The sequence below is a fragment of the Lipotes vexillifer genome, unplaced genomic scaffold (assembly GCF_000442215.2).
Source record: "Lipotes vexillifer unplaced genomic scaffold, Lipotes_vexillifer_v1.1 scaffold426, whole genome shotgun sequence".
NCBI lineage: Eukaryota > Metazoa > Chordata > Mammalia > Artiodactyla > Lipotidae > Lipotes > Lipotes vexillifer.
The window spans coordinates 2,041,566-2,054,239 of NW_006779491.1; the positions used below are offsets into that span (position 1 = coordinate 2,041,566).

Genomic DNA, 12,674 nt, shown 5'->3' on the forward strand with positions numbered 1-12,674 from the left:
GTGCACTTAAAAATTGTTAAAATGGAGGAATTCCCTGGGGGTCCAGTGGTTAGGACTCAGTGCTTCCACTGCAGGGGGCACAGGTTCAATTCCTGGTCGGGGAACTAAGATCCCATAAGCCGCGCAGTATGGCCAAAAATTTTAAAAATAAATAGGTAATAAAATAAAAATTGTTAAAATGGTAAATTTTATGGTATATATATTTTACCACCATGAAAACTTTAAATCATAGTATAGAAAATTGAAACATAAAGAGGAAAATGATTCCTTACAATGTCCTCACTCCCAAATAAGCCTGCATTTTGTTTTTTTACAGGCTTCTGCAGGGTAGGGAGCAAAACCCAGGAATTCTGACCCCTAGCTTCCTCCCCCTCCACCATGCAAGAATTTCTGAAAAAAGGAATCAGGAAGTTACTCAAGGAGTGTGTGTAAAAGGGAAGTTTCTGGTCAGAAGTCTGGAAAACAGGCCTTTGTGCGGGAGTCTTCTGGTTGACGGGGTGCTCCTGGATCCAAGTGTTCTGGGATGAGCCTGGCTGTGCTTGGAACCAGTTAAAAAATTTTTTTTTTCCTTAAAGCTCTTCCACTTTAATTTCCTTTAGGATTTTCTTTGAACTCCACATGCATTTTATTTCCCCCCACCCTTTATTTTCTTTTTTGCCCCACCTCACGCGACATGCGGGATCTTTAGTTCCCCAGCCAGGAATCAAACCCGTTCCCCCTGCAGTGGCAGCATGCGGTCTTAACCATTGGACTGCCAGGGAAGTCTTATTTTTATTTTTTAACTGAAATACAGTTGTTTTACAATGTTGTGTTGTAAAACTCTATTTCTCATACACTGTGCAGCTGGCCCCTGGGCTGCTGTGTGCAGAGTTCTGCCCTTGGTGCTCTTCACTCCTAAGTGTATGTGGTGGTTTTTTAATATTTATTTATTTATTTAGGCTGCACCGGGTCTTAGTTGCGGCGTTTGGGATCTAGTTCCCCGACCGGGGATCGAACCCAGGCTCCTGCATTGGGAGCGCAGGATCTTACCCACTGGACCACAAGGGAAGTCCTTATGTGGTGGTTTTAAAACATGTCTCCAAATTCCTTTTCACTCCTCCTGTCAAAGGTAGAGTCTCATCCCCTGCCTCGTGAATATGGGCTGGCCGTTGTGACTCACTTCTTTTTTTATTTTTTTAATTTTATGTATTTATTTTTTGGCTGCATTGGGTCATCATTGTGGTGCATGGGCTTCTCACTGTAGTGGCTTCTCTTGTTGCAGAGCACCGGCTCTAGGCACGAGGGCTTCAATAGTTGTGGCTCGCAGACTCTAGTTGTGGCGCACAGGCTTAGTTGCTCCACAGCATGTGGGATCTTCCCAGACCAGGGATCGAACACATGTCCCTTGAATTGGCAGGCAGATTCTTAACCACTGTGCCACCAGGGAAGTCCCATGACTCACTTCTAATGACTAGAATTCAGCAGAAGTGACAGTATGGCTGCCACGGCTAGGTTAAAAAATAGGGAGAGTGCTGTTCCCACGTGGCTTGGGCTCATTCTCACTCTCTACTCATCCTTGAAACCCAGTCACCATGTGTGAGGAAGCCTAAGACACAAGTAGGTGCCCTGGTTAAAGTCCCAGCAAGGGTCCCAACTGACAGCCAACGTCAACTCTCTGACCCGTAAGCAAGCTCCTTTCCAGATGACTCCAGTCCCAGGCTGCCAGCCACATCAGCGGACACCGAGTTATCCCCACTCAGCCCTGGCCAAAATGCAGATTCATGAGAAAAAAAAAATATTACTGTCTTAGGCCACTAAGTTCGAGGGTGGTTTGTAGCAGAGAAATAGATAATCTGGAACCTTCTACATCAGTGTTTCTCACCAAGTGAGTAAGGACAGCACTTCAGAATAACCTGTGGGGCCTTCTCCAGGGTTCACTCTTTATTCCTATTCTTCCCCCCCCCCCATTCTATTACACTGTTTTAGGGCCTGAATTGGGGAGGGTGAGGAGGAACATGGCAGCCACAAGAGCACTGAGTTGGTTAAGAAATCCCACAGGTGATTCAGATACGCCCTCCCTGTGGATGAAATCCACTAGACCTGCTCTGTCCAATACGGTAGCCATTAGCCAGGTGTGTTTCTTCAAATTCAAATTAAGTCAAGTAAAATATTCAGCTCTTCAGTCTCACTAATTACATTTCATTTAATTAATGCACTAATTACATTGCAGCTAGTGGCCACTGTATGGACAGTGCAGCTACAGAACATCCCCGCCATCACAGAAAGCACTATTGGGCAGTGCTGCTTTAGAACCTGGCTTCCCAGAAGGTCAGCAGCACCCAGAGAGAGCATCAGAATGCACACTCTCAGGCCCCGCCCAGACCTACTGGATCAGAAGCTGTATCTTATCAGGATACCCAAGTGATGTGTGGGCGCATGAATGTCTGAAAAGCATGGGACTAGCCAGTTCTCAACCTTGGCCGTATGATAGAAGCACCCCGGGAGCTTTTTAAAAAGATTGAGGCTTGGACTTCCCTGGCGGTCCAGTGGTTAAGACTTCACACTTCCATTGCCGGGTGCACAGGTTCGATCCCTGGTCAGGGAACTTAAGATCCTGCGTGCTGTGCGGCGCAGCCAAAAAAAAATAAAAGCCTGAGGCTGAAGCCACACCTCAGACCAAGTAAATCAGAATGCCTGGGGAGGGGCCCAGGCATCAGTCTTTAAGGTTTTCCAGGTGATTTCAATGGGTGGCCAAGGTTGAGACCTACTGCTATGGTCTACATCCTCTGGGGGTCCAACAGCTTCTGCCCTGCAGTGGACACCTGTTGGATTGTTAGATTGACGCCACTATTTGAGGAAGTGTCTTTTCTGAATGGTTGCAGTAAGAGCTGTTACATTCCTATAATGTCACCCCTCCCCCCCCGACACACACACACTTAACCGTGAGTTGATTGAATGCCTCAGGTAGGCTGGACCAATGAGTTCTTTCCCTTGGAATTTTGGAACTGAGACTGAATGTCTCTGGGTGACTGAATCCGTTAGATGTGAGGGCTGGGAACTCTCAGTGCTCCCTCTCCCATCACGCGGACCAGAGAGAGGAGCACTGGAGAGAAAGAGAGAGATTTCTGATGGTGTTTGAGTCTCTGGTTCCATTTCCCTCCAGATGCCCAGCTGTAGTCTTGTCCTTGGGCTCATGTGTCCTTATAATACATTTCCCTTTGTGCTTAATAGTTTGGGTTGGGTTTCTGTGACCTGCAACCTGCAAATGCTTATTTAATATAATCCTAGGCCTGTTAACTATGTTCCAGAACAGAATTTCTTTTTTTTTAAAATTTTGGTCTCATGACTTGCAGGATCTTAGTTCCCGACCAGGGATTGAACCTGGACCCACGGCAGTGAAAGAGTCCTAACCACTGGATTGCCAAGGAACTCCTGGAACAGAATTTCCAACTAGATCCCACAGGTAACTCAAAGTTACTAAGTAAAAAACTGCTTTATTATTATTGTACAGAACATTTCTTTTTTTGCACTTTTCTATATTGTGTAATATTTCATAATATTAAGAAGGCTTCCTGGGTAAAACTGCCTGATTTATTTGGGCAGCAGGCAGACAGGGGAGGGGAAGAAGCAGGCTTTCCCAGCAGTGCAGCCTCTCTGAGGAAACATCTGTTTGCAAAACTGGAGTTCTGGGCCGCGTCTTCTCCAGTCAGAAGTTCCAGATGATGCCAGGCCCGGTGTATGTGGTCCTCAAAGGAACAGAGATTTGGGGGCTTGGTGAGCTACCCGCTGGGGTTCTGCTCACTTTTAGACTTGCTAAAGGAATTGCTAACTGACTGCCTGGTACCCCCTTCACTTCTGCTCGGCTCCGACCTGCCTAATCTGGCCATGCCTACACCTTAATAGTTCTCTGTAGCCCTAAACTGAAGCCCCATCTGGAGATAACTGGACCTGATGGATCTTGAGGAAACAATCATTTGAGCTGAGTATGTCGGGCGGAGGGTGTGTGGCCCTGCCCACAAGGTGGCTTTTGTGGGTCCTTTTTCTCCGCCATGATACTACTTGAAAAGTTAATGAGGTATATTCCAGACTGAGGCTCTCAGTGGCCAACACCTACGCTCTATGATGCATCGCTGCCCATGAGATGTTTCCAGGAGAAAGGAGGGCCCAAGGGGCTACCACAACTTTCCCCAACTCCTACGTGTACTGAGCCTGACCATACTCAGGTTCTTAGCCTGATTCTGGAGGAGGTGGATGCTCTCAAGAAAACATCAAGGGACTTCCCTGGTGGCACAGTGGTTAAGAATCTGCCTGCCAACGCAGGGGACACGGGTTCGAGCCCTGGTCCTGGAAGATCCCACATGCCGCGGAGCAACTAAGCCTGTGCGCCGCAACTACTGAGCCTGTGCTCTAGTGCCCGTGAGCCACAACTACTGAGCCCGCATGCCACAACTACTGAAGCCTGCGCACCTAGAGCCCGTGCTCCGCAACAAGAGAAGCCACCGCAATGAGAAGCCTGTGCACCACAACGAAGAGTAGCCCCTGCTCACTGCAGCTAGAGAAAGCCCGCATGCAGCAACGAAGACCCAACGCAGCCAAAAAAAAAAAAAAGAAAGAAAACATCAAACTTCACGTCCTTTACCACATACCTGACTATCACTCTCTCATTCATCAGAAAGGATTACTACCTCTATGGGTCATTAGTCACCTGAGATCCAGCTGGAGGACTCACTTGTATTCTGGTTCCAGAAAACTCGTCCATCCAAATTCATCCATCCTCTAGCTCTCCCATCCCAATGCCAAGGGGTATCAACTGGATCCTGAACACATCACTCCATTGCTGCACTTTCTACATGTAGCAGCACTGGGTGGCCAAACTTTATTTATTTATTATTGTTTCTATTGAGCCATTATTCACATACTATAAATTTCACCCTTTTCAGGTGCTCCATTCAGTGGTTTTTAGTGTATTCACAAGACTGTGCAACCACCACCACTGTCCAATTTCAGAACATTTTCATCTCCCCGAAAGGAAACTGTATACCCACTAGTAGTCACTCCCATTCCCTCCTGCCTGCCGAGTCTCTGCTTTCTCTATGAATTTGTCTATCCTGGACATTTCATATAAATGCAATCATACAATGTGTGGCCTTTTGTGTCTTGTATCTTTCACATCGCATAATGTTTTCAAGGTTCATCCATGCTATAGCATGAATCAGTGCTTCACTCCTTTTTTTATCACTGAATAAATAATATTTCATCATATGAATATTTGTCTTTCCCACTGTCTGAAAGTAGAGCATTCCTATGAAGCCTTCCGTAAACTGAAATGACCAAGTGAAGAAGTAATTATCTTAGGACACATCTTGCTAATGGATGCACAAAATAAACCGAGATAAAGCACAGATGCCCACAGACACAGTTGAAAACTATGGTGGCTGGATGCTGAGATGCTGAGTGTAGTTTCTGGGGAAAGAGCTTGGCTGTGCCACTCCCTTGCTTGGGGTACGTGCTGCCTCTATAACCACTCGCTGCAAAACAGACACTGAATACTACTCTCACCTTTTGGCTTTTACTATTGTAAAAGCGAAAATCCTCTTCAGATGTTTTTTGGCTGGGAAAAACAGGTACTGATGTAGGTTTTCCTAAAAGCAAAGTGGCATAAAGTGAACTTTCAAGAAAAGTGGGGAAGGGACTTCCCTGGCGGTCCAGTGGTTAAGACTCTGCACTTCCACTGCAGGGGGCATGGGTTTGATCCCTGATTGGGGAACTAAGGTCCTGCAAGCTTCAGATCATGGCCAGAAAGAGAGAGAGAGAAAGAAAAAGAAAGAAAGAAAGAAAGAGAGATAGAGGGGCTTCCCTGGTGGCACAGTGGTTAAGAATCCGCCTGCCAAATCAGGGGATACGAACAAAGTTTGAGCCCTGGTCCAGGAAGATCCCACATGCCGCTAAGCAACTAAGCCTCTGTGCCACAACTACTGAGCCTGCGCACCACAACTACTGAAGCCCGTGTGCCTAGAGCCCATGTTCCGCAACAAGAGTAGCCCCCGCTCCCCGCAACTAGAGAAAGCCCGCGTGCAGCAATGAAGACCCAATGCAGCCAAAAATAAAGTGAAAGAAAGAAAGAAACAAACAAACAAAGAAACAAAGAAAGGAAGAAAAGTGAGGGATACCTGTACCACATTTTGTTTATCCTTTCCTCCATTGATGGACATGTGGGTTGTTTCCACTCTTTGCCTATTACACCTTCCCCTTCCACATTGTTGAGGACCTCAATGAACCTGGCTCCTGAGCAAAATGTGGAGGACACCAACCTCCGGCTAGAAGAGCAGCAGCAGCAGGCGCCAGGGGAGACAACCCTTCAGGAAGATGGTGCTGTCTTCCTGCCATGCTTATGCCACCCATCCTGGCTGAAGCCTAAAGACTCCTTCTTAGGCAACGTTACTGCAACCAGAGCTCTGGGTTTCATGCTTCAAGTGGCCTTCATCTACAACCCACAACCCACATCTCACCACTGCCTGCTGAGCAAGGTGTGTTTCGACCTTGCCATGCCCACCTGGGGTCAAGAGGCAGCAACCAGGAATGGCAGGGACCTGATCAGTGGGGGAGGTTCCTGATTCGTGCTCCAGACCACACATCAGCACAGCTGAGGGCTCCAAGCAGTATGTTGGTGAAAAGTTGCTTTACACTTCAGAATTTCAGCTTCTGCAGATGAAGGAACATGCAGTCAACCCTCAGCTTCTCCCAACCAGACAGAATTAAACCGTACTCCCTCTTCGTGTTCTCTGTAAAGTGCAGCCTCAGGTGTGAGAAGCAGAGAAGCGGGCAGCAGACGGACACATTTTATACTTGGACACTGGGGCTTAGAGGGGTTGAGTAGCCTGTCTGGGGTGACTAACGATCCTATTTTGCCCGGGCCTGTCCTGGTTTTAGCATTGAAAGTTCCATGTCCCAAAATACCCTTAATTTTGGGCAAACTGAGAAAGCTGGTTAGTGTCTTCCAAAGTCACACAACTAGCAAGTGCTGGAGCTGAATCTGAACCCAGATCTCACCATCTCCCATGTCCTCCTCCCGCTGAATGAATGACTTCCTGAGCAGGTCAATCACGTGAAATATATTCAGAGCAACAAGAGATCCAGGTGTTTCCTGATGCTCTTCCCTTCCCTTTTGCCCTCTCTGCAGGGGCGCCCAGACCAGCTGAGAGTTCCATCCCTTACCCAGGGCCATCCTGATGCCTACAGGGAATGACAGGGCCGCTGAGCTCAGGAGAGCTTTATCACTGTCAGGGCCTGCCAGGTCTCACCTACCTGGCTCCCCAAGATCTCAAGAGTCAGAGATTCCAAACTTGAGAGCTGTGAAAAATGATGAGAATGAATTAGAGAGGTTCCAAGTGCCACCTCTTTGGGGAAATCTGGGGAGATGGAAAGAACCTGGGCTTTGGAACCAGTCAGCCCTGGATTTAATCTGAGCTTCCCATCTTTATTTTCTTTTTTTTTAAACTTTAAAAAATTTTAATTTTATTTTGGAGTATAGTTAATTAAAAATGTTGTGTTAGTTTCAGGTGTACAGCAAAGTGATTCAGTTATACATATACATGTATCTATTCTTTTTCAAATTCTTTTCCCATTTAGGTTGTTACAGAATACTGAGCAGAGGGACTTCCCTGGTGGTCCAGTGGTTAAGACTCCGCACTTCCAATGCAGGGGGTGCAGGTTCGGGGAACTAAGATCCCACATGCCATGAGGCGTGGCCAAAAAAAGTAAAAAAAGAATATTGAGCAGAGTACTCTGTGCTGAGCTTCCCATCTTAATAGCTCCAAGGGACATGGCAGTCTTCTTAATTTGTGCCTGAATTTCTATTTTTCCCAAATTCCCAACTTGAAGGGCTGTTGAGGAGATAATATTAAATACTTTATATAAAGAACCTCCTTTAGCACTTCGGTCCTTGTTTACCTTGACCTAGCATTGCTTCTCATCTCATCTTTCAAGACCATAAAGATCTGCCCCTCCACACTAGGGACCGCCTTAGACCTTCTTACCATTCAGGATTGCTCTACATTGACCATCAAATTCCCCAAGCACTGAGCCTCCCCTTCCTCTTGCTCCACCTGATGGTCCATCTTACTGACACTTCTTTTTCCTGGAGCCCACATCCTGGAGGTCATCACTGACTACCCGCCCTCTTTGACCTCACTCCACTTCCTCTATAACCTTGACTTCATTGTGAATCACTTCAACCCCACTCCTTACAGCCTTCCTCATAAACCTTCTGCCTTGAGCCAATACAACCACCCGCTCTTTGTCCTATTGGAGAAAATCACACAACCCGTGATAGTCAGTGCCTCTAGTCGCCCTGTAACATGGACCTGGACAACTCTCGCTCCCCTCCCAACAGTTGCTCTTCCAAACATTTCACAGCTTCCCTAAAGAGACCTGCGCAATGCCACCAATTCTCCATCAGCTGATAATCTCTTCCTCTCTCCCCACGAAGAAAGCTGGGGTTTGGGGCAGGAGCCCCAGCTCTCTTCCTTGTTGATTGTCTGCCCCCCAGGATGGAGTTGGCCCCCTTTCCCCTTATCCCCACCCTAGCAAGGAGAGATTAGTAATTATAAATATCATGGTCTGCTCTTGGCTTCATTCATGGCTTGCCTGGGGACTCTTACTGGCTTCCTCCGGTTCTTGCAGCCCTATCTGCTCTGATACTTTCCTCCTGTAATGAAGGAAGGTGTTTCCCACTTTGTACCCTCCACTGACCGTCCTACCCTGTTAAAATGTCTCTATTCCTCCTATGCCACTGCTCCCAGCCATAAATGATTGTGTCTTCTATGTACCTCACAATTTACTGAACATATTTTTCTATCTCATTTAATCCTCTAAAATAACCCTTTGAAGCGGATCTTTTTAAAAATATTTATTTATTTATAAATTTTTATATATATTTATATATATTTATATATATCTATATATATTTATAATGTATATTTATATATATATTTTTATATTTATTTATAAATAAATATATAAATATATGTATGTATTTATTTATTTATAATGTTTCAGGTGTACAACAAAGAAATTCTTTTCCATTATAGGTTATTACAAGATATTGAATATCGTTCCCAGCGCTATACAGTAGATTCTTGCTGTTTATCTATTTTACCTATGATAGTGTGTATCTCTTAATCTCAAATTCCTGTTATCCTTCCCCCACTTTTCCCTTTGGTAGCCATAAATTTGTTTTCTATGTCTGTGAGTCTATTTCTGTTTTGTAAATAAGTTCATTTGTATCTTTTTTTTATGAAGAGAATCTTATCGTTCCTTTATCAATGATGGTTCAGAGACTCTAAGTAATTTTCCCAAGACAAGTGATAGCGCTGGATGGACCTCAGCCTGCTTCTCTCTTTTCACTCTGCAATCCTGGCATCAGTGACCACACTCCCCTGGCCACAGGTGGGATGTGCATTTCCTCCTCTGTGCTTGGCTAAATCCCCATATGCCCATCCGCTGTGCTCATTCACCGCACTCTGAGGATGTATTCCTTTATGTTTGCCCCTCATAAGGCTGTGAGCCCCTCCAGAGTGGGGAACTTCATTTCTTTTTTCCAAGTTCCTTCAGTAAATGCTTTTGATCCCATCAAGTTCAAGCTACCTTGGCCTGTGTGTCAGGTTAGTTGTGGCTAGTTGACCATTTTGCCTTCACACTTTCATAAAATGAGTGGACATGAAAAAGTGATGATACTAGAGAAAAGGTGCGAGATCTCATGGCCTTGGTACAATAGGGACAAAGCTGAGAAGAACTGCGGATGCTAAAATCAATGACGCTGGCCTCAGTTGGACATGCAATGGGCTTTAGTTGGTCTGCACTGTATTCAATTGGGAGGGAAAAAAACAAAATCGAAGGATATGTATAGAATGCTAGGAATATATGATTTAGGTGTATAACTAAAACATGAGGGGTAATTAGAAATTTTATGATTTTCTCATTTGCACTGGATGGAGCCACTCCTTAGAATGTGAGACTCTGTTGTTTTAGTTGTGCACACTTGATTCATATAGAAACAGTTCCTTGGCACTCACCGTGCACTAGGCCATGTTCTGGAGTGAACCCTAAGAGGTGGGTACGGTTACCACCCACCCTTCTTTTTTTTCAGATGAGAAAACAAAAGCAGAGAGAAGTAAAATAACTTGCTACAGGTGCTCACTTCAGCAGCACATATACTAAAACTGTAGAAACATAGAAGAGTAGCATGGCCACTGCACAAGGATGACACAAATTTGTAAAGCATTCCATTTTTTAAAAATTTATTTTATTTATTTATTTTGGCTGCGTTGGGTCTTTGTTGCTGCTCGCGGGCTTTCTCTAGTTGCGGCGAGCAAGGGCTACTCTTTGTTGCGGTGTGCAGGCTTCTCATTACGGTGGCTTTTCTTGTTGCGGAGCACAGGCTCTAGGCGCGGCCTTCAGCAGTTGTGGCTCATGGGCTCTAGAGTGCAGGCTCAGAAGCTGTGGTGCACAGGCTTAGTTGCTCCGTGGCATGTGGGATCTTCCCGGACCAGGGCTCGAACCCATGTCCTCTGCACTGACCGGTGGATTCTTAACCACTGAGCCACCAGAGAAGTCCAAAGCATTCCATATTTTTATGATCAACTCTCTACAGATTCTTATCCGTGGAGAAGACAATGCTTAGATCTGCATCACAATCACCCTTGTTTACTGTGTGTTTTCCTGCTCACCTCCCAGAATGGACTCTCCTCAACCTCAACATCCTCTTCTGTCTTTAGCTGAGGGTGGCATTTAAGATGAGGGCTTTGCCCATTTTGGCGAGTTACTCAATTTTTCTGGGACTCTCCCATGTACACATGTTATTAAACTTTGATTTTCTCCTGTTTAAAAATAAATAAATAAATAACTTGCCCCAGACACACGTGTGCCCTCTGTGTAGTGGTGGCTGGATTCCAACACAGTCTGTGCTTTTCACTAGCACATCACACTATCTCTGTCTTAATGCATTTGCAGAACACATCATGCATGAGAGCAGATGACTGTTTGAACTGCACGTGATGTGCAAAGGAAATCAAATCTGCTCCTATTTTTAGATGAATTCCTCCTGACACAAAGCAAGAATGACTGCTTCCTGGTGGAGTGACTCCCACTTTGATAGTTTATCCAGCATATATGAGCACTGGATATAGCTGATCCTACAACCCAGATGGACAAGGATTTCAGCCCTTTGAATATTATATTGTCATATGTTCTGGAGAGTGATTATTTTTGTGAGGAGGAGGAAAACAAATTAAAGGAAACGAAGGAAAAATAAACTAAACAAAGGAAAATAATAAAAAGTTGCAGTTGATAATTCTGTAAGAGGTGTGGAGACTGAAAGCAAAAACAGAGCTTAAAAAAAGTTATCGTGTAATTATATCTCAATAAAAGGAAATAAAAACCAGATTCCCAAGTGACTTTAACTTTAGTTGTTCAAGCCAACTTACACAAAATTCTTTTTCAAGTCTTATGATGCATTTGACAAGATCTCCAGGATCTAAACTCGAGCTAAACCATAAGATAAAGCTAACTGCAGATGGAAAAGATATGGCTGCCTACACCATCTTCATCTGAAAGAGACCAAAAAGGAAGACCATGTTTTGTGAAATTCTCAAGGGAGAAGAGAATAAACATTTACCCAGTACTTACCACGTGCCAGGCCTGTCAACAGAGATTGGTTGATCTCCTTATCTCCAATATACAGACGAAGAAGCTGAGGCTCAGTAGGTCATGAAGAGAGTAAGGACTGGACCCAAGCTTTAACCCATGTCTCTTTATAATACAACATTCTGTCCGCGAATTCTTGGTACATCGCTGTAAGTTTCTGACTTCAAAAATGATTAATATATAATCATTTTGTAATATATACATATATCAAATCATGATGCTATATACTTGAAACTAATATAATGTTATATGTCAATTATATCTCAATTTAAAATAATTATTAACAGTGTACACTTATCTACCCAAATCTGGGTCTCCACAGCCACTCTACTTACTGCCCTAGATGTGTCCCAATTCACTTCTAGCCTGACAGTTTTGAACAAATAGCATTGGTATATGAAGAAATTGTATTTGAACCTTACCCTTTGAGTTAAAAACCTGCAATTCGTAATAGGAAATAACATTTCATATCGCGACCCACTACACACAGAGTGTTTAAGTGCACTACTTAAAGAAACAATATTGGGACTTCTCTGGTAGTCCAGTGGTTAGGACTTGGTGCTTCCACTGCCAGGGCCCCAGATTCGATCCCTGGTCAGAGAACTAAGGTTCTGCAAGCTGCAGGGCCAAAAAAAAAAAACACCCAAAAAACAAACAAAAAAACCCCCCAATATTGGGGCTTCCCTGGTGGCACAGTGGTTGAGAGTCCGCCTGCCGATGCAGGGGACACGGGTTCGTGCCCCGGTCTGGGAGGATCCCACATGCCACGGAGCGGCTGGGCCTGTGAGCCATGGCCGCTGGGCCTGCGCGTCCGGAGCCTGTGCTCCGCAACGGGAGAGGCCACAACAGTGAGAGCCCCACATATCGCAAAACAAACAAACAAACAAACAAAAAACAATATTTAACTTTGTTACATGCACTGCTCTCCTATTTTGTTTTCTATTCCACTTTTAAAATATGCTGATCTTGAGCTGTTAAACTGATTTCATGGC

At 44.8% G+C, this 12,674-nt stretch overlaps 1 non-coding gene across 1 annotated transcript; it reads left to right on the forward strand.

Moving 5' to 3' along the window:
- The first annotated feature begins 12,212 nt into the window (after positions 1-12,212).
- Positions 12,213-12,285, forward strand: TRNAG-UCC (transfer RNA glycine (anticodon UCC)). The gene has a single exon. It is a non-coding gene; the product is annotated as a tRNA-Gly (tRNA).
- Positions 12,286-12,674: the final 389 nt, after the last annotated feature.